This window comes from Gossypium hirsutum, chromosome D02 (genome assembly GCF_007990345.1).
Source record: "Gossypium hirsutum isolate 1008001.06 chromosome D02, Gossypium_hirsutum_v2.1, whole genome shotgun sequence".
NCBI lineage: Eukaryota > Viridiplantae > Streptophyta > Magnoliopsida > Malvales > Malvaceae > Gossypium > Gossypium hirsutum.
This window is the reverse complement of record NC_053438.1, coordinates 37566147-37589393: the sequence shown is the minus strand read 5'-3', so window position 1 is coordinate 37589393 and position 23247 is coordinate 37566147. Positions and strand designations below refer to the sequence as shown.

The 23247-nt window shown below is 34.4% G+C and overlaps 2 non-coding genes and 1 pseudogene across 2 annotated transcripts; all 3 read left to right on the top strand.

Annotated features, from left to right (window-relative positions):
- Positions 1 to 211: 211 nt before the first annotated feature.
- Positions 212 to 318, top strand: LOC121214996 (small nucleolar RNA R71). The gene has a single exon (XR_005910731.1). It is a non-coding gene; the product is annotated as a small nucleolar RNA R71 (small nucleolar RNA).
- Positions 319 to 7244: 6926 nt separating this feature from the next.
- LOC121215125 (uncharacterized) lies at positions 7245 to 7331 on the top strand (annotated as a pseudogene).
- A 14905-nt stretch (positions 7332 to 22236) lies between these two features.
- LOC121215238 (small nucleolar RNA R71) lies at positions 22237 to 22343 on the top strand. The gene has a single exon (XR_005910967.1). It is a non-coding gene; the product is annotated as a small nucleolar RNA R71 (small nucleolar RNA).
- The last annotated feature ends 904 nt before the right edge of the window (positions 22344 to 23247 follow it).

Here is a 23247-nt window from a genome sequence, read left to right as displayed (position 1 = left end):
AGCGTCTACTTCATGTATTCCAGTAACTCGTCTTCCTGACGCTGCTTGATTGGTTGGCCATTGATAATTGTTACTGGCAATCCTCTCGATGATTTCATAAGCCTCATTATAAGACTTAGAAAGGAGAACACCATTAGCAGAAGCGTCCACTACCATCCTCGTGTGAGCATTGAGACCATTATAAAATGTCTCAAGTTGTATGCAATGTGGGATTCCGTGATGAGGGCACTTCCGTAATAATTCTTTGTACCTTTCTCATGCCTCACATAATGACTCATCATCTATTTGTTGGAAAGTAGTGATCTCGTTCCTCAACTTAGCATTCTTGCTAGGTGGGAAATACTTCATAAGGAATTTTTCTGCTAACTCTTGCCATGTTGAAATTGTGTTTGGCGGTAATGAGTTCAACCAAGCTCGAGCTCTGTCCCTTAGTGAATATGGGAACAACTTCAATCGTAATGCATATTTGGGTACTTCGACTAACTTAAAAGAATTGCACACCTCTATAAACAGTCTTAAGTGTAGGTGAGGATCTTCGGTAGGCATTCCACTGAATTGGCCCACTATCTGATTCATCTGGAACATGACTGGCTTCAACTTGAACAGTTGTGCCTCAATTTCTGGTCTCCTAATACCCGGATTAAGGTCATGAAATACTGGCATGGCATACTGTCTCAAAGCTCTATCCCTATCATCAGCAATAAGGATAGGATTTTGAGCAAGGTTTGCTCCGTTTCCTTGATTAAGATTTTCGAAATTCATCTCTTCAGTCCTTATCTGACTTGCTTGTCTTCTTCGCTGTCGAAAAGTTTGTTCAATCTCAGGGTCTACAAAGAGTAAATCGATGACTCGGTTAATACTCATAAACACCTGAAATAATCACAGAAAAATTAACTAAGTTAAAACAGAAAAATAAACCGAAATGCAAAACTAACAACTTCACAAATAATGACTTTTTAAAACACAGTCCCCGACAACGGTACCAAAAACTTGGAACGACGGAAATGTGCAAGTTTACACAATCGCAACAAGTAATAAAGTAACAAGTAAATGTCGAGTTATCGTACCTATAGGGACTGTGAAAAGAATTATTTATGAATGCTATTTAAAACACTTTGGTGAAGAAAAATATTTTGTTTGAAGAGGGTGATTAAAAACTAATATTTTAAACTAAGTGAACTAAATAAATAAATCTCAAATGCACATTTTCAAAATACGATTTTAATCAAGATGACATAATTGTGTTAGATTACTTACATTTCTTAACTTAGAATTCTTAAACTCATATTTATATTGTTACGAATAAGTTCATGGCAACTCGGTAATTTTCTAACTTATGAACATACTCACCTACAAAAATCCATTTATCTCTTGACTATATCCCTATGCCCATTCAATCGATTAAACAAATCTTAATAGGCAAATATGTTATTACACATACATACTTATTAAATCAAAATAATCTTTTGTACATATCCCTATGTCAATTCAAACAATTAACTCAATTTAATAAGCACATAAAATACTATGTAAGGTAACAAAGTATCCTTACCTTGAAACAATTTAATCACAATAATTTTTCAAGTTATGCAAGGCAAATGTATCGTTAGATACCGTTGCTAATCTAACCCTCAGCTACCTTAGGTGATTAAACATGCAGTGATTGAGTACTGTGTCCATTAATTACAATTTTAATCTATTTAAATAATTTATTCATTAGTTACCTAACAATTGTAATGCAAGAATAACTTAGTCATGATTTTACTCAATCAAGCATCTTACTGAGGCCTATAACAACATAAACACAATTTTAAAAATTTTAACAAACGAAATGCAATAAACCTAACAAGAATTAAATTCAAGCTAAATTGATTAAATTAACCATTCCAAAAACATAAATATTCATAGATATGTTTAGCATAACAACAACAAAAATTAAAGAGATAGGGATCAAGAATCAAATCTGGTGTTTTTCCGTGGCTTGACTAGTTGCTCCATTCTTCCTTCTCCGTTGTCCACGTCGACCAAGGCTACTATGAACAATTAATTGCTGCTTCAAATAGCTGATGAATGCCCCTTTCCCAAAAGGAGAAATCGGCAAGGGAGCAAGGGAATTTTGGAATGGAAAATATGAGAGAAAGTGGAGAGAAGAGAGGAAAGATGTGAATGCTTGAGGCGTGTTTTTCAAATAACTAGCCTAAGGGGGTTTTTCTAGCTGAGGAAGGCTGCTAAAAATAGGTAAAATTATCAGCCAAAGAGCCCTCCCTTAGCCGGCCACACATGTGGCAAGGTTGATAGTTTCAATTGTGGAGGGGTTTGAATGCAACTTGAACAAGTCTTCAAAGGTCTCTTTGCAAGCTTAAATAATCAGCTAATAAGCTGATTTGGGTCAGCTCTTGGGATGGTTTTTGGGCTGTCCATTTCTTGGTCGATTTAGTTCACTCGGTTCAATTCAACTGGATCACTTTTTCATAATTAATTAATAATAATTTATTAACCCAAATTAAATTGGATATAATTTAAAATTAATTATATTATGAATTCATACATAAAATTTTGGACCGTCTTAGGCTGAAATTTAGTTCGCCTCGATACTTCAAATTGATTCTCGGTTTTTGCTTCTAGTAGTGTCTGCCGAGCTATTTTTCGCCCTTTGTGCAAATCTGTCGAAAATAACTGAAATTCATCAAAATTAATTATAAAATCAATTAAAATTCAATATGTTCATATTTTAAGTGCACTTTAATTATTTTGTAAAAATTAATTATTTTTTCGACAAGAATTTTATCGAAACTGTTTGATTTTAAGTTAAAAAGGGTATGTAAAAATCTGTAAATTTTCGTGTTTCCATGGCCTCACATGCTCGTGTGCCAGGCCGTGTAACTGCCTGACTTGCGACCCTTTTGTAAGCTATAGGAGACACACGACCATGTTGCCTGGCCATGTATCACACATGACTTAGACACACGCCCGTGTCTCTAGCCGTGTGGACGAAAAATAGGCCATTTCCAAGCCATTTTTTCTCACCCATTCATGCACAAACCTAAAATCAATTTTCTACATACAAACAAGCTTTCAAGTTGCACTTAGAACATGTATATCAAAGCTAAATCAATATGGCATATATTCATACAAGCAATATCCCCAAAGGGCACCTCAATCACAACAACTAACATGTACTTTATAGATGCATAATTTAGGCACAAAACAACTAACTTGTAAACCATTTCATATCAATATTTACTTCTATGTTCACATATTATAGCCACACTCATTATACCAATTTGGCCATTCAATGTTCATTAACAAGCATTAGCACAAATAGTCATAAATGTCAACTACATCTAATACACCAAAATAACCACATTCAAACAAATGTAAGAACACACATAGCATATATTTTAACTACCATTCCATCTTCCATCCTTCAAGCCATAAATATACATGCCAACGTAACAACTTAATTCATCAACATCAAAACCATTCACAAGTATTTACCTTCATAACATTATATCAAGTCAAAATATTTATATACACAAACTTAGAAAACAAAGTATCTAAACACCTAACTTAGTAGTTCATCATTATACCAGAAACAACTAACACATATATATACATATATTGCCACATATACATGTCACAACCCTAAAGAGTTCAAAAGCTACCAACAACAGTGGATAGTGTGAGCCGAAGATTCGATCCGTTCCAAGCCAGCAAAAGTAATCTACAAAATGACACACAAACACTTATAAGCTTATAAGCTTAGTAAGAACAAGAAATTTAAATAACTTATCAGTAATTGAATGAAACTCTTATTTTACTTGATTGATGTTACTGAAACGTTAACAAAGCACGTAAGTGCAATCAAAGGTACTGAAGTACAACAGGGGCACGTATGTGCAACCAGGGGTACCAAAATACAACAGGGGCACGTATGTGCGATCAAGGGTTCCAAAGTACAACAGGGGCACCTATGTGCAATCAGGGGTACCGAAGTAAACCAAGGGCACGTATGTGCGATCAAGTATAATTGCATAACAATTAACTACTTAATTATAAAATACGAATACATATGGAAATTTAATTATACCATTTAATACTATGAACTTACTTCGACAACTAGCGCGTAGGAGCAGAATCGACTAATCCGCAACTTTCGTCTTCCCTCGATTTAAATTATGCTGAGGTTTATCTTGATCTACTAAATAAATTCAACCAATTTAATGACTATTCTATTGAATTCAACCCAAATTCACATTTTTGTAAAAATACACTTTTCCCCCTAATATTTTGATTTCTTTACAATTTAGTTCTTAGGCTCGTAAAAATGAAATTCATGCACTTTCACCCCTATCCAAGCCTAGCCAAATTTCATACAAGCTCCTACTAGCCCACACATTTCATTATTTCAAAAATTACACCATGACCATTTCACATTTTACAATTAAATCTCTAATTGACAAATTCATCAAAAATCACTTAACAAAAGTTATTTATCTAACAACAATGTTTCATTTTCTATCATCAAACTTCACAAACAACATAAATTCATTCTTGGAAAAACTTAAATATTTTAACAGTTTTGCAAATTAGTCCTTAGGCTAGCTAGATTAAGCTACAACCAATTTAACCTTTTACTAACCTTTAAAAGAAACATAAATAATGGCCATAATAGTCCACTCAAATTATCAATGGAATAATTACTACATTAACCCTCCAAATATTTAATTTCATCGGTAATGAATCCCTTTAACTTATAGAACTCAAATTTTTACACCTTTTGCAATTTACTCCTTTTTATCGAATTAATGCAAATGGTAAAATTTCTTAACGAAATTTTTATACGATACTACTAACATGCTGTAAACATTGAAATAATAATAAAATAAATATTTTCACATCGAATTTGTGGCCCCGAAACCACTATTCTAATTTCACTAAAAATGGGTTGTTACATCTTTGGTACACACTATAGTAGACTTAACTACGAACTATCTGAGATGGGGTAGATAATTCCTGCATCTAACCATTTGATAACTTCCTTTCGAACTACCTCTTTCTTTATTGGATTGAGTCTTCTGTTCCCATTGATTCTACCTCTTTCACCCTCCTCTAGGATAATCTTGTGCACACAAAAGGACGGGCTTATTCCTCGAATATCAACTATGGTCTAGCTGATCACCTTTTTAAATTTCTTTAAGACTTCAATCAGTTAATCCTCTTAGTGTTCTATTAGTTCCACTAAAACAATCACAGGCAAGGGAGAAATATTACCCAAATAAATGTATTTCAAATGAGAAGGAAGTACCTTAAGTTCAAATTTGAGTGGTTCCTCGATTGACAATCTGGGTTGCGCGTATTCTTGAGCTTCTAACTCCTATGATTCAAACCTTGCTAGTTGAATATAGTCCCTCAGATTGGCTTCCATCAAAGCCATACTTTCCTTACCTTGTTCATCTTCCAATGGCTCAGACCCTAAAGTGTTTTCCAATGGGTCTTCTATAGAATTGTTTTCCCATTCCATAGAAACTAAGGTTTCTATTTCCTCCATTATTGAACGTTCCTCCGTCGAATCAGGAAATTTCATTGCTTTATGAACATCGAATGTTACTTGATCATCTTGAACTCTCTTTGTGAGTTCACCTTTTCTCACATCTATTAATGTTCTTCTTGTGGCTAGAAAAACTCTCTCCAAGATGATCGACATTTCTTTATCTACTTCAAAATTTAAGACAATAAAATCAGAAGGAAAAATAAACTAGTCTAGACATATCAGAACATCCTTGATATTTCCTTCTGGATATGCCAAAGATCGATCCATTAATTGAAGTGTCACAGTTATGGGTCTTACTTCACCTATGCCCAACATATTAAAAATAGACTTTGGCATCAAGTTGATGCTTGCTCCAAGATCACATAAAGCTTTACCATAGTAAGATTCTCAAATATTATAGAGTATAGTATAGCTTTCGGGGTCCTTCATTTTTAAAAGTAGTTTAATCTGTAGGAATGCACTACACTCCTTCATTAATGCTATAGCCTCAAACTCGCTAAGCCTCTTTTTCTTTGACAGGATATCTTTCATGAACTTGAAATAGTTGGGAATTTATTCTAAAGCTTCTACCAATGGTATATTGATGTGAAGCTACTTTAGAATATTAAAAAAATTCTTGAATTTTACCTCTTATTTGTGCTTATGTTGTTGGAGTCTTTGAGGATATAGAGGTGATGGAGCTTTGGCTTGGACTGGTCAACTCTTCTAGCGTATTGTATCTGCATCTAAAGAAGGTGTTAGCTTATCAAAATTCACTAGTTTAGATTTTACCTATTTAGACTTGGTAGAATCTGGCTTTTCTGATACAGAAATTTCAACTGTCAGTTGATTTTCCTCTTCCTTGGTGGGCTCGTCTACAACCTCAACTACATTGAGTTCCAAAGTCTTCCCACTTTATAAAGAAACTATTTTGCAATGCTCCTTACCCGAATTCCTTGGATTTTTTGTGTCACTCGACAAGGCTCCTTGCGGTCTATTACGAAGCTCCGTAGCTAACCGACCGACTTGGTTCTATAGATTTTTCAGTGTTACTACTTGACTTTGGATTAAGGCATCATTCTCCTCCATGTACGCCTTCAAAAAATTCTCTAAATTGTTGGACGATTCAACTTGCAGTGGCTTCTGAACTTGTTGATTGAACTCTTGGGGTTGATTTAATCTATGCTCATGTAGTTGTTGTTCGATCCAAATCCTTGGTTACTCCAAGAAAAGTTTGGATGGTTACGCCATGAAGGATTATAGAAGTTTGACTATGGTCCTTGTCCACTTCTATTTTGGTGTTGATTCCCTACGTAGGAAACAAACTCAGGATTTGATAGACAATTCTCGAAAGAATGATTGTCCCCATAATATACGAGGAAATAACATCAAAGTGACTTGGTGGCTGAGTTACAATGTGATTTAAACCATTAGTAGTAAACTATTTCAACATTGATGAGACAGAAGAAACCTGAGCTGATAATGAAGTAAGGGCATCTAGTTCATGCACTCCAACTACTCGTATTCCTGAAGCTACTCGATTTTTTGGCCACTGGTAGTTGTTACTGGCTATTCTCTCGATGATCTCATAAGCCTTATTATAAGAGTTCGACAAGAGAGCACCATTTGCAGAAGCATCTACTACCAACCTTGTGTGTGCGTTGAGACCATCATAAAATGTCTCTAATTGGATGCAATGTAGAATCCCATAGGCATCTACGAAGTAACTCCTTAAATCTTTCTCATGCCTCTTATAAGGATTCATCATCCATTTGTTGAAAAGTGGTGATCTCATTCCGCAACTTAGCATTTTTGCTAGGTGGGAAATACTTTACCAGAAGCGTTCAGCTAATTCTTGCCATGTTCAAAATGAATGTGGTGGCAACGAGTTAATCCCTACTCATGCTCGGTCTCACAATGAGTATGAAAACAACTTCAATCTCAATGTGTCTTCAGTTACACCAGCTATCTTAAAGGAATCACTCACCTCCATGAATAGTCGAAGGTGAAGGTGTGGACTTCTGTGGGCGTTCCACTAAATTGGCCCATTGTTTAAAGCATTTGAAACGTCACAGTCTTCAATTCAAATTGTGGTGCCTCGATCTCCGGTCTCCTAATTCCCAGATTTAGCTAATTAAAAAGTGGCACAACTTATTACCTTATAGCTCGATCCCTATCATCAACAATAAGGATTGGATTACGAACATTAGCAGCTCCATTCCCTTAAACATCATTTTGATTTTCAAGGTCCATCTCTATGGCTTGTCTTTGGGCTAATCTTTCTCATCTTCTTGGTTGAAATGTCTGCTCAATTTCAGGGTCTACAGGAAGTAGATCGATGATTCGATCTATGCTCATAAGCACCTAAAAAATCAAAAAAAATAAAAAATTAATTAAATAAAGAATAAAAATAAATAAACTAAATTGTAAGAAATAATAATGACTAAATTAATAGTCCCTGGCAATGGCGCCAAAAACTTGTAATGTGTAGGTTTATGCAAGTGTCCACAATCATTATCAAGAAATAAGTAAGTAAAAGAGTTATTGTCTCCATAGAGGTTGTATCTATTAATCAAATAATTTCAAAATTATGGATTTACAAGTTGGTAAAGAAAACACAATAATTTTTAAGTGATAGATGTTAAAATTAAATTAATTAACTAGATGCAAATTAACCTAAATGCAAATGAGATGAACTAAAATGCAGGGTGATAGCAATTTCACAAGTTCAACAACAATAACATGAATAAGCTAGAACAATTACAACACTTGACTCAATCCATTTTCATCATGTTTAACAATGTTCGGAAAATATTCCATGGCAACTAGATCGTTCATTAACTGGGAATCTCATATAAGTTCAACCGAATCTTATACTTAGAAAAATATGCATAAACCAATGTCATAATTTAACTAAGGATTCCTTAGGATTTATGTGAAGTAACAGGGATGAATTAGATTTGAAATAATTTAATCACATAAACCTAAAGTTATCTAAGGTGATAAGTTATCTTAATATATTATGAACTCGTAATTTATTCTATTAGGATATAAATTAAGCCAGCGCCTTCCAATTATCGTGTCCATTAGTTATCATCTAATTAGGCTTGACTAACTAATTCTAATGCATTCAAACATATTTTAATGCATGAAATATATAATTATTTTAAATGGAAGCATGAACAACTAATGCACAAAACAATATAAACATGAATTAAATGAATTTTATCTAGTCATTACAATTATTATAACTAAACAAAATTAATTCATCATTGTCAATGGAAAAACATCACAACAATTTGAAAATATGTTGAATAACTAAGAACAAAATTAAGGAATAGGAAAGAAAAAACTTTTGATGATTTCGGTGATTCTTTGAAGACCGATCATGGTGGCTTCCTCCGATTCTCGTGATTCCTCCATTGCAAAATGCTCCTCAAGGTGGCCGGCCAAGAGTGGTTTTCCTTAAGGGAAATGCTAGCTAAGGGAAGTGGAGAAATGGACTGCTTATGCGTGGAAAAGAAGGGAGAAAAGATGAGAGAAAGATAAGAGGAATGTGAATTGAGAGATGCCTCAAATGGGAAATGATGGGTGGTATTTATAGAAGAGGGATGGCTAGGGTGTTTGCTAAAAATAGCATGGAGATCCCTTGAAATGCTCCCTTCCTTGGCTGACCATGAAATGTGGAGGAAAAGGTTGATTGTTTCTTGATTCATGCTTGATTTCATGCATGAATCATGCAAGGGGTTAGAAGGTTTCTTAGGTATTAGTCGGGGGCTAATTTTTTATTTTTTCACAAGTGTAGGGACCTCAAAATTAATTTTCCCAAGCTAATTTGGGTTGTTCCTGATGCCTTAGCCGAATTGGACTACTTTCCCCTACTTGGACGGCTTTGTGACCCAAATAACTATCAAACTTGCTCTTTCCAACAAGATAACTTCAATTGGATGAAATTGATTTCTCTTGACTCAATTTATTGTCTTTGCCATCCAATTAAGGTGTAGTATAACTCATGTCCATGTGTGATTTAAATAAGCTCCCACACTTATTAATTCAATGGTCCCACAACAACAATTAAAGCACAAAAATTACTATTTAACATAAGATAGTTAAATTATGAAAAATTTAATCTGTAAAATTGCATACTTTGACTAAAACTATGCCTATTGTCTCAATATGAAAAAAAATCACCTAGTTAAGTATCCAAATACTCAGGATTAATATAAATTCTAAGTAAAAAAGTGATATAAATAGCTATAAAAAATCTACATAATTTAGAGTTTACAGTGCCTAGGTGGCATTCTGCTAGCCTTTATGGCATACTCTAATCTGGCCTTTATGGCATATTTTGATATGTCCTTTTGTGGTATTCTATTAGCCTATGTGGTAATCTGACATGGCCTTTGTGGTATTCTGCTAGCCTTTGTGGCGTACTTTATAAATTGCATTTGTGGCTAAATCTGTATGTCGCCTTTATGGGGGTATTTTGTTTGGCCCTAGTGGCGTACTATGGTAAATCTGTAATAAGAATATGTTTTGTCTGAAGCTTTAATATGATTCAGCATGTTCAATTAGAGTATATGCTGTGATTATCTGCCAACCTAGTATATAGGTGTATTTAGTACAAGAGTTCGTCAATTCGAGTTAGAACTACTATGGTAGAATTCTAAGCTATTTGACATATGTGTTTAGAATCATGTTTTGTTCTAAACTCTGTTAGAATCTATGATGTTTGGTATATTAGATATCTAATGTTCGTTACAAAGATGTGTATAATTCTTTTGAACAATTTGGAGAAACTCTCATCTATATGGTTATGTGTTGGGATAAATCATAGTTCAGTTTAGATTATGATTCGATTTATCAAGATCAATAAGGGTATCCGCTAAAAGAATGATTAGTAAGGTATCCACCAAAAGTATGACCAATTAGTGATATCCGTCAAAAATAGTGCTTGCGATTAATTGTTTAAGAATAATTGTTGAATTTTTTTAAAAGAAAATGAAAAGTGTGGTGTTTGAATGTCGAGACCTAGAGCTAGCCAAATAGTTGAATGAATGAGGATATGGCATGAATGATGAGAGGCGTATAAGTATGAAAGTATACAATTGAAACTGGGAAAGTATTCACTAAAGATAGATACAGGAAAGTCCAATTATTCAAGATGAAGAATTTCATGAAAATTTAAAAAGGTAAGTTGTATTCATAACTCACTAAGTTCCTTTGAACTTACTAGCGTCATGTTTATGATTCAGGTTTTGTCCTGTCAGTGTAAGAACTTGAGGAGATGATGCGAGGATTGTGCCAAAGAAGCAGCATAAGGGGGATACTATGCATACAATAGACGTATAAGAAGAATTTGCATTTAGTAGGACTACGCCATTTGAATTTGTCTTTTGTAACTTACGTGTTATACTAAAATTTTAGCAAGATCAATATGATATGTTATTTGCAAATACTTCTTTTGTTCACTAAGTAAAGAGTTTTTAATCAAATTATTGAGAAATGTTTTCAGTAATGAGTTTTTGTCTTTTATTTCAAAAATTTTGTTAAGTTTTCTATGTAGTAATACCCAAAACCCGGACTTGGTGAATTGGGTCAGGTGAAGGGCATTACAGATGATTTCCAAGTAAGTGATTCTAAACTGTCGTATTTACACTTTAACCCCTCAAATTTTGAGTATTTACCCTTGGGCAACAAAATTTTTCTTACTTTTGCGATTTAATCCTTTCTTGAATTAATATGTCATAATATACTTCCCAATGTTGACATAACTCAAAATTACCCTTTTTATCACTTTATTTCCTTATTTTACTATATCAGGAATATTATCTTACTTTCTTACTGTAGTAATTTTCGGGGTATTACATTTCTCTCCCCCTTAAAATAAATTTCATCCTTGAAATTTCCTTGTTTTCTTTTTTTTTTTATCATGAACTTCATTTTCCTTTCCATAAGAATAGAAGACCTTTAGTAGATTACTTTTGGAGTTATTCATATAATCTTATATTTCATTTTTGCTTAATTTACAAGGAAATTCATAATTAATATACATTCTCAATTTCCTTTAAATATCAAACATATAATGATTTATTGGTATATATATTAATTCATACTTCAACTTCAAATTTTCAAATTATATTTCACTTAGTCATTACATGATCTCATGTATTTTTACTTAGTCAATTTCCCGATGAACACTTCGGAATAATAACAGATACACGATGGATTCAGCACACAGCAATCACCCTTTGTAATCAATGATATCCGGTGAAATTAGCACATATCAACCACCTTTATAAATAACGATATCCGGTGGAATCAACACATAGCAACCACCTTTATAATTAACAATATCCGGTGGAATCAACACATAGCAACCACCTTTATTTTCATGGATATCTGTTTTATTCTGAGGGTTCAACCGGGAATTCTCACTTTTTCTCACTTTCTTTTCACTATTTCTTTTCCTTATAACCCTTTTTCTATTCTCGATCATTAATATCACTTCATCTCTTCTTATATCCCGAATAATACGTTCTCTTGTTACTATCCACCTATACTCTTCTTCTTCTTTTTTATTCAATATTTCAAATATGAATCAGAGATAATCTTTTATCTTATAACGAAAATTGTTTTCCTTTTTAGCGGAGGCCTAGTAGACGAAACAGAACATTTAGGATATACGGGATTGACACAGAGGTGCATTATTATGCACTATTAAACAGAGAGCACTAAAGTGTTATACAGAGAGCACAGATGTGCTAAACGGAGAGCACCAATGTGCTAATAATCGGAGAGCACTAACGTGCTAGTAATCAGAGAACACTGACGTGCTAATAATCAGAGAGCACTGACGTGCTAATAATCAGAGAGCACTGATGTGCTAATAATTAGAAAGCACTAATGTGCTAATAATCAGAGAGCACACTAAACTCCCTTAATATCCTAATAGTTCTAATCTCATCTATTTGGGTAAGTTATTTCATGCATGCATATCACTTTTACACTTTTCGCCTAATGCTTTTACATGCTTTTCAATTTAATTCTTGTACCAATAATTTGTGCATTTATATCCTCTCTATCTTTAACAAATGTAATATATTTCAATTTAATGACATTATTTGTTAAGCATGAAAAATAAATCGTGCCACTATTTCTGTTAATGAAAATATGATTTACATGTTAAGCATGCCCACTGTAGTGTTTTGTAATAGAAAGTTGATTCACATGTTAAGCATGCCCTCTAAAAACTTTTGTTTTTGTATGTCATATCACATGCATAGGGTTGGGATAATATTGAGAGGAGGAAGGTTCTGTCAGTTTAATGATCTGCACATTTTGGTGGTCAACCATATTTTCTAGCAGTTTATCTGCAATTGTGGTGGCTTGTCTACATATATCTGTCTCTGGCAGCTTGTTTGCATTATCTGGTGGCTTGTCCACATTTTGAGGCAATATTTGGTTCGTGAAATACGAGATTTGAGGCAATGCGAACAAATTTTCATTGGTAATAAAGAATTCAAGCCTATTTCTTTAATGAGATGATGTACCCCATAATCTCTGTATTTCGATTCTACACTAGATCGAGATAAACATTTTGCTTCTTACTTTTTCAAGACACCAATTTTTCTCCTACAAATACACAATACCATGTAGTGGATTAGCATCTACAAAACATTTAATGCTAGTATGCCCATGATTCTTGTATAGTTGTTCTAGGTGCTTCTTTTGAGTAACATAAAATCTATTCTCAATGTTGAATTGTTGGAGCTGTCATAAATTGGTTGACAGCAATGATTGCATACGCGATATTTGGACCATACTTCTTAGACTTCTAAAGTAGACCACCATTTTCTTTCATGAGATGCAAATTAGGAATCATAGGAGGGCTGCAAGGTTTCACTTCTATTTTCATTGTTTTTGTCAACAAGTCAAGCTACTTTACTCCTTGTCACCTCGACTCCCGAAAAATATTTCAATACCCCCAAATCTTGTGTGAAATTTACCATGAAGAAATTACTTAAGAACCAAAATTCATGCACCATCATTTTTCCATAATAGCGATGTCATCGACATATACAACTAGAAGAATGATGCCAATTTCAAAATTTTCGTAGAATACTGAATGGTTGCTTCTGCTTTTCTTCATACCATAATTTTGGAGTACTTGATTAAAATTTTCAAACCATGCTCGAGGGATTTGTTTTAGGACGTACAAGAAATTACTCAAATACCAAACTCTCTCATAGTCCCCCTTGAGCACCGAACCTTGGTGGCTGCTCCACAAAACTTTTTGAAGGCCATCATGCAAGAAAACATTCTTAATACCCAGCTGATGTAATTGCTAGCCATGATCTGCCAAAGATAGAAATAGGCGATTGAAGGCTATCTTAGCCACCGGAGAAAATGTATCCAAATAATCCACTCTATAAGTCGGAGAATATCCTTTGGTAATAAGACAAGCTTTAAGACAAGCAAGAGACCCATTATGGTTAACTTTGATTGTAAAAATCCACCAAAATCCTAATACCATTCTTTTCCAGAGCATTGATTTCCTCAAGCATTGCATTTCACCAACCGATATGGCTCAATGTCTCGTCTACAACTTGGGAATAGACGCAAAATCTAAAGAACAAGACAAAGGGGAAAGATGGTTATAAGAAATGTCATTAGCAATAGGATAGATGTATTGATGTTTACCTATGCGCAGGGTAATAGGGAGGTCAAGATCAGTTGGAGTGTAACAACCTACACCCGACTTGATCGTCGGGTCTAGGAATGGAGTGTCACAAATTAAAACCAAACTTAGTGGGGGAATCAAATTAAAAAATCTAACACCTTGAGCTTAGCAAACTACTATATGAATTGTGGCGTTAACCCAAATATCGAATGACATATAAGCTTTAAAAGCCGACTTTATGCAGTAATACACTATGTACAAATAAACAACATAATTTCAACATTTGGTGAAAGCCTTTTGATCCTTGATATATATACTGTTGGATCGCTTGTACGCCCTGTGGTGTAGTGGAAAAAAATATTTCAACAATCATCAACCATGGGTCCATGTACGATGAACGAATTGGGTTGAAAAAGAGTTGAAGATATACCTTTAGGATCTAATTTCTTTTTGCGATGCCGATTCCAACCTGCAACTAAAAACGTCTCGGCCTTTATGTAGTCCACCCAGTCAAAATAAACAACAAAAATTCTCTTGAACTTTTCAGAAAAAATGTTCAAAACGGCTGCTAGACCCTTTTTTACTTTTTTTTCTTTTCTTGGTAACCCTAACGCACAAAGGACTTATATTTCTTTTATTATTCTGACCTAACAAAAACGAAATAATTCCCTTATAATATTTTAAAGAAACATATGAAAAGCATATTAAAAAGATTATATTCTTTCCAAAAGAATATCAACTTCCATGTCATTTTATCTTTGACCAAAATTATTGTTATAATTATTTATATTAATAATTTTGGTAAACTATATTCAGTTAAAATTTTATATGAATCAAATTCATATATTAATTTTAACTATGTTCTCTATTTGTATATAACAAGTTTGTACATATAATGTGTTCAAATTTTAACTATCAAATTAAATTAATTCAATAATTAATTTAATTCATGTGACAACTAAACACAATACCAACTGTATTTGGATTTTATTCGCTTCAACTATAGGGTGCGACCTTATAGGCTCTTGTAACGTTGGTAGTAATACTAGAATATTTCTAATGTCACAAGTAATGACTGACAACTAGAAATGCACCATTGCTACCCAAGTTACAAGAAGTCATGATTCGACATAATCTTTTTGTAATAAAATTTCATAAATTATATCCTTTTATCCTTTATATTTAGATTGGATACAAGTCATGGTATAGTCATACTTGTATAGTTCAATATCATATTTATTGATATTCTGAGTAGACTACAATAAACAAATAAGTGTAATACCTCATATCAACTTATTTGAGCATGGCCATTCATTTCTAGTCTCACTCTATCAAGTGGCCTAAGATATTGCTCCCATTATGTAGAAGGGATAAATCTTATATTGATAAATCATATCCCACTACATAGATTGCGACATACCCAATATTAATCTTTATAGTACACCCTGTTATGGTAGACATTTGACTATATCAAAGTATACGACTCACGATGTTGGGACAATGATGATATTAAGTCTGAAGATCGTATACATAGTTATCACTATGAGTAATGTTGTGACTATTACATAATAATCTAAGAAACATACTGATAGCTGTTTTGTCCAATATGTTGTTCTCTAACACATACCCATGTATTGATTTTGACATCCTTATGTCAACGACAACACTTTGTTATCAATCAATTACACATTAGTCTCAATGCATTATTATTGTCCAAGCCCACAATAATACTTCACTAAGGACCTTTTAAGAATAATCATATTATTCTTAGGACTTTATTATTAATCAGTTTATTTACACATAGAAAAAGAAACTAAAATAACAATGATAATGCCTTATATTAATAAAAAAGGTTAAACAAGTATGTGACTACAATCATCTCATGATTGATCTTTGGGCATACCTTAACATATAGAACATAAAATATGCTAACTCTCATTTAAAATTTCAAAATTTATTTTTGGCTGACTGCCAACATTTTAAAACAGTTTGATTGAGTGCCCAGTAATACTACTCATAAGAACCCAAGAGTAGAAAATCAATTGTTCAGACACAAGTTTTTGAATTTGAAACTGGCGGAATTTAACATTTATCCTATCCTAGTTAGTACATGTTATGAACGTAAATAAGAGATGGCTCATGAAAGAGGCTGCGATTCTAACTGGATCCCTTCAAAATATAATCTTTCAACCTAAACACCTGAAAATAAGAAAAAGAAACTATGTAAATTCATAAGAACTTATTGATTTTCGCAGAAGTACAACCTCGCAATACATGACCAAATTAATTAAACCATTTAAAATACATACCACTATAGACAGATGCAATTTTCCCTTTTTGAAGTATCCGCTGGCGGATACCATCCGCAAGTGGATACAATCAATTATTGGATATTATTTGCTACCGGATTCTAATATTTGTAGACACATGCCAACGACGACTCTATTAGCATGCCACCATTTTAAAACTAACATTTATAACCATTTCAACGTACTATTTACACTTCATGCAAATATACACACATCATCTAAACATATTTATGCACCTCTATACTAATACACCCCATTGCTTGTACTAGCTTCTGATCTTTGTTCTGAAAAGTCAATATTCCAGTTCCACCATGCCGCTCTATAGAGCCAGTAGACCAATTATACCAATCGAACCTTTACAAACCCTTCTTGTTAATTCGAACACTTAAGTGTTCCCTGTAAGGTCAGGTATTCAACAGTCATGATTTGCATCAATGTACCATATCAGAGGTGGAACATATAGTAACAATTTTCTTTTCTTTTCACCATCAAACGTATCAACACTCCGATACCTCTTTTTGTCGATCTGGATGTAGAGCTTATGCACCAAGAAAGGAGTATTCATATTGATGCACATGGAAGAATCATATCTATGATGTACTGACCTTACCAATACATGCATTGTCTCACTTCCACATTCCTTTGACAGACACAACAAAACCAAAGGTTAGGACTTTCATGCAGAAGTTAGGACAACTCACCAGAGTAAATAGTAGGACAATTTAAACATGTTGATACAATTAACAGACACAGAGTACAAGGAACTCACTAGAAACGTTCATATAGGGTTTTATCTACTCAATGTGTTCTTTTCCCTTTGCACTAGGACATTCTCTCGTTTCTTTGGCTGAAAACAATAAAATAACTATTTTAAATACAAAAACAATCGAAATTCATCATAATAGTAAGAAGTTGTAAACATGTAAATAGTTTGCAGAAGGAAGTTTTCTTCTTGTCAAACATTTTAGATGAAAACCCTAATGAACAACTCCTACAAATACCTTTTACTTTTTGGTGAAAACTTAAAGAAGGATTTAAGGAGTTTAGTAGCAGACAACATAAAGAAGGTAGCTTCTATAAGCTTAACGATCAGTTCTTCTGTTAACAATAAAGAACACTTCTAAGTTTTCTTCGATGATAACAAAGGTGAGTAGAGAAGATAAAAATAAAAGTCTTCTCTCCACTCCTGGGTTGTATTATTTATAGCAAAACTCTAATCCAAATCCCACTCTAAGTAGGTTCTCTAATCAATATCCATGCACACACATTTCCACTAATTAATTAATCATATTCTACGCATTTCTCCAAGTGTCTTGGTTATTAAGATGTTAACCTCACTAGGATACCACTTGATTTATACGTGTCCCACTCACCATGATTTCTTACTCAACTAATACATTTACAACAACACAAAACACTGGTGGCAGACTTATTAGTGGGAGGATCCGCCAAACAAAGAACTCACCAACTATAGAATGAGAGTCCACAAGCTTGGAGAAGCTCAGCGAAACACTTCGACAAGGAATTCGCCAATGCCAACTAGTCTAAATCTCGCGACTTAGGTAGCTTCGCTAGTACAATCTTCCAAAAATATTAGTTCACCAAGTGAGAGTTTGGTATGAAGGCAAATTAGATGACGTAAATGTTGGTATAGAACATGTATCTTGAGTTTCTTGTCTTATGGAATACACTTGAATGATTGATGGTTTCTCAAATGTAGGTACAATAGCAATAGAATCAAGACCACTAGAATGTGAAGTGAAACAACTTGCAGATGAAGAGGAAATAAACATAGGCTAATCAATCATCATCCTCCCACTAACTAGTGGAACTCGAAGGTATGTCGTCAAAGGTCACAACAGTTGACACCAAATATTTGAGGAGCTCAAGGCAATAACATATGTACCCTTTTTGAAGACGAGAATGACCTAGGAAAACACATCTCAAATATTTTGGATCCAATTTAGTGGCATCTAGCAATGCATCATTGCTACCCAAGTTATAAGAAGTCATGATTCGACATAACCTTTTTGTGATTAACCTTTCATGCATTAATCCTTAAGTCCTTTATCTCTGGAATGAACACAAGTCATGGAATAGTTACACTTGCATAGTCCATCCCATGTTTCTTGATACCTTGAGTAGACTATGATATATAAATAAGTATGACATCTCATATCAACTTATTTGAGCATGGTCGTGCATTTCTAGTCTCACTTAATCAAGTGGCCTAAGATATTACTCCCATTATGTAGGAGGGACTTATCCTATATTGATCAACCATATCCCTCTACATAGGTTGTGGTATATACAACACCAGCCTTATAGAACAACCAGTTACGGTGTACGTTTGACTGTATCAAAATATACAACTCACGATGTTGGGATAATGATGATCTCAAGTCTGAGGATCATATACATATTAATCACTATGAGTAATGTTGTGACAATTACATAATAATCCAAGAAACATACTCATAGCGGTTCAGTCCAATATGTTGTTCTCTAACACACATATTCATACATTGATTTTGACACTCCATATCAATGACAACTCTTTATCATCAATCAACTACATGTTAGTCTTAATGCATTATTGTTGCCCTAGTCAACAATAATACTTGACTAAGGATCTTTTAAGAATAATCATATTATTCTCAGGACATTATTATAAAACAATTTATTTATACACACAGAAAAGAAACTAAAATAATAATGGCAACGCCTTATATTAATAAACATGGTAAATCAAGTATATTATTACAACCATCTCATGATTGATCTTTGGGCATACTCTTACAGGTTGGTGTGAGGTGGCCGGTCTTGTGAGGGGGATGTTTGGCGACGACGTCAGGGGGTTGTGGTTGGGAGCTTGGGAAAGGGCGGTTAGAGGGAAGAAGGGAGGAAAAAGAGAAAGAGAAAATAAGAGGAAAATTTAGGGTTTAGAGTTTAAGTGGGTGACACAGTCGTGTAACGACCCGTGTTGGGCCACGCGACTGTGTCACACGCCCGTGTGCAACTCCCTCAAGCCGTGTACGTTTCAAAATTTGAACCCAGTCTTCACACGACCTCGGACACTCCCGTGTGTCCAGGTTTTGTGTGATCTCCTTTGCTTCACCCATGCCCGTGTGCAAGGCCGTGTGGGGTACACGGTCTCACACAAGACCGTGTGTCTCGGCCATGTCTCGCACACGGCCTTGTCTCTTACCCATGTAACCCACTGTCTTTAAATTAAAATTGAAAAATTAGCTCTAGTGCTCACACAACCTAGGATACGCCCATGTGTTCAGGCCGTGTGTGCTAGACGGCCATGTTCCCAGGCCATGTAAACCATCTTAGACAGTGTAACAATCGAATTTTGGAAAAATTAAGTCCAAATACTCACACGGGCAAGGACACGCCCGTGTGTCCAGGCTGTGTGACATACACAGCCATGTTTTTATATCGTGTAACGCTCTATCATTTGCTCCCTTATGCACACGACCATGTCGCCAGGCCGTGTGACTCACTGTTAATTCCCTTATTGTGCACACGGCCTGGGACATGCCCATGTGTCCAGGTCGTGTGGGTCAAAAACAAAATTTTATTTAATAAATTAATTTAATTATTATGCAATAAAATTAAAAGAATTAGCAGAATTTAAACACTTGGGTTGCCTCATGAGAAGCACATATTTATAGTTTAAGCTCGACTTACCTTGTGCACGCGCGGTCATGGTGGTTCGCGGATCCGAAGCTCCACTTTCTCATTATTAAATATTCTACCAAGATAAGGTTTGAGTCGAGTATTGTTTACCTTAAATATGCCGAACTCAGAATGAGTTACCTCGACTATACCATCGGGGAAGATGTTCAGTAACGTAAATGGGTTTGATCCGTTTGCCTCAAGCTTCGAAGGGGCAATTGGTGGATCCGTTTTTTCCAGTAGTACTTTGTCCCCAACCTTAAATTGGTTCATTCCATTCACATGCTCATTATGGCATCACTTTGACTCTTCATTGTGTTTTTTTGGTTTCTCATTGACATGTGTTCGCCATTAATCTAGTTCATCGATTTGCACCATTCGTTCTTCATAAGTTATTCTGTTTTTGTCACCTTGATTGAAACATGGCTCCATCATGCTTTCACAAGGAATTTCCTGAAAAGAAGGTTGAGCCACATGGTTACTAACATTCACAGAACATTTAAAATCATCTCGATCCCTAAAGACTCTCACAGAATCACGTGGTTGGAGAATAAACTTCTCGTCACCTACATGAAGTACAAGATCACTTGTACCAACATCGATAATAGTCCTAGTAGTTGCTAAAAAGGGGCAACCTAAAATCAAAGGTACGTCACTACCCTCATCTATGTCTAACACAACAAATTCAATAGGGAATATGAATTTGTCAATTTTTACAAGCACATCCTCAATAATACCCTTAGGATATCTAATGGTTCTATCCTCTAATTGAATACTCATCCTAGTGTGTTTAGGTTTCCCGAGACCTAGTTGTTTAAACATTTTATAGGGCATAACATTAATACTAGCCCCTAAATCAGCCAAAGCATTATCGATATTTAAACTACTAATGAGACAATGAATAGTAAAACTCTCTAGATGTTTTAGTTTGTTGGGTAGTTTATTCTAAAGAATGGCCGAGAAGATTGCATTAATCTCTACAGTCGATGAGTCGTTTAACTTCCTTTTGTTTGCCAACAACTCTTTTAAAAATTTAACGTAATTTGGCATCTGCGAAAGAGCTTCAACAAACGGTAAATTAATATGTAATTTTTTAAGAGCTTGAGGAATTTACAAAATTGTTCGTTTGTGTGGTCTCTCTTCGTCGCGCTAGGACATGGCACTCGAGGTGTATATTTTTTACAGCCGACTTTTTCTCTTTCCTATCGTCCACAACCTTATCATTCTTTACCATAATTTCTTGCCTCGGTTCTTGTTCAAATTCAACTAACCCTTCTTCGTCTCGAGTAGTAATTGCATGAAGCTGCTCCCTTAGGTTAGTTTCAGTGTTGCTAGGCAAGCTACCTTGTGGTCATTCCAAAATTATCTTAGCAAGTTGTCCTATTTTGTTTTCAAGTCCTTGAATTGATGCTTGCTGGTTTTTTAGTGCTACCTCAGTGTTTTGAAAACGGGCTTCTGACACTAAGATAAACTTTTTCAACATCTCCTCAAGGTTAGGCTTTTTCTCTTGCTAATAAGGTTGTTGGAAGCTTGGAGGTGGTTGTGCTCTTTGATTTCCTTGACCACCCTAAGAGAAATTGGGATGCTTCCTCAAACCTGCATTATAGTTATTACTATAAGGGTTATTTTTATGCCTAGAATTATTACCCATATAATTAACTTGCTCGTTCTCTGTGCTAGGACTGAAGGGTAAACATTCTAGATTATTTATTCCACCTTCATTTGCATCGCATTGCATCACCCGATGTACCTGCATGGAAAGATATAAACCATCAATTTTCTTATTAAGTAATTTTATCTGGTTTGATAACATGGTGACTGCATTTAAATTAAAGACACCAGCTGTTTTCATTAGCTTTGTCCTCATGACTTGCCACTGATAGTTATTCAGTGCTATCTCTTCAATAAATTCATAAGCCACTTCGGGTGTTTTATTGTGTAGTGTACCACCAGCTACTGCGTCAATTAATTGTCTAGTTGAGGGATTCAAACTGTTATAGAAGGTTTGAAACTGTAACCATAAAGGTAACCCATGATGAGGGCACGTTCTCAATAAGTCATTGTATCTCTCCCATGCATCATATAAAGTCTCTAAATCGATCTGAACAAAAGAAGAGATATCATTCCTCAACTTGGCTATCTTAGTCTAAGGAAAGTACTTCAGCAAGAATTTTTCGATCATTTAAGCCCATATAGTGATGGAACCTCGTGGTAAAGAATTTAACCACTATTTTTCTTTGTTCCTCAACGAGAATGGAAACAATCGTAAATGAATGGTGTCATCAATGATGCCATTAATCTTGAAAGTGTCACAGATTTCCAAAAAATTAGCCAAATGAGTATTTGGGTCTTCATCTTGCAAACCATCGAACTGAACATAATGTTGTACCATCTGAATTGTGTTCTGCTTCAGTTCAAAATTATTTGCAGCAATGGTGGGCCACACAAACTCTATTCAACCCTAATTAGAGTGGGCTTGGCATAATCGTACAAAGTACGAGGAACAAGAGCTACAACAACTATAAGAGGAGGTAGCTGAATATTCTGATTATCACCCATCTCCTCAATAATAATGACGTCCTCTTGTTCGTCTACTATATTTTGTCGACTCTGCCTTACTCCTTTATGGTTTCTGAAAGCAGTATTTTCAATCTCGCTATCAAAAAGTAATGGTCCTGACAGGTTACTTCTAGTCATAAACCAAAAGTATTTGCTAGAAGCAAATGAAAAGAAATAAATTAGAACGTAAAAATTAAACTAAAAACAAATATATAATAAAAATAAAAAATGGTTAAATTAATAAAAATAAAGTGTTCCTAATATTTTAGTCCCTGAAAATGACACCAAAAACTTAATGTGTCTCACTTGACTAACTAAAAAATACAACTAAGGTAAGTGCACGTATCGATAAATAGTATAGCTATGGTGAGTAGACATATCGTATCCACGAGGACTAAAAGTATTAGTAATTTTTTTTCTATTATTTAGCTGACAATTTGGAGTGATGGGTTTTAAACTAAAATTACTAAACTAATTTA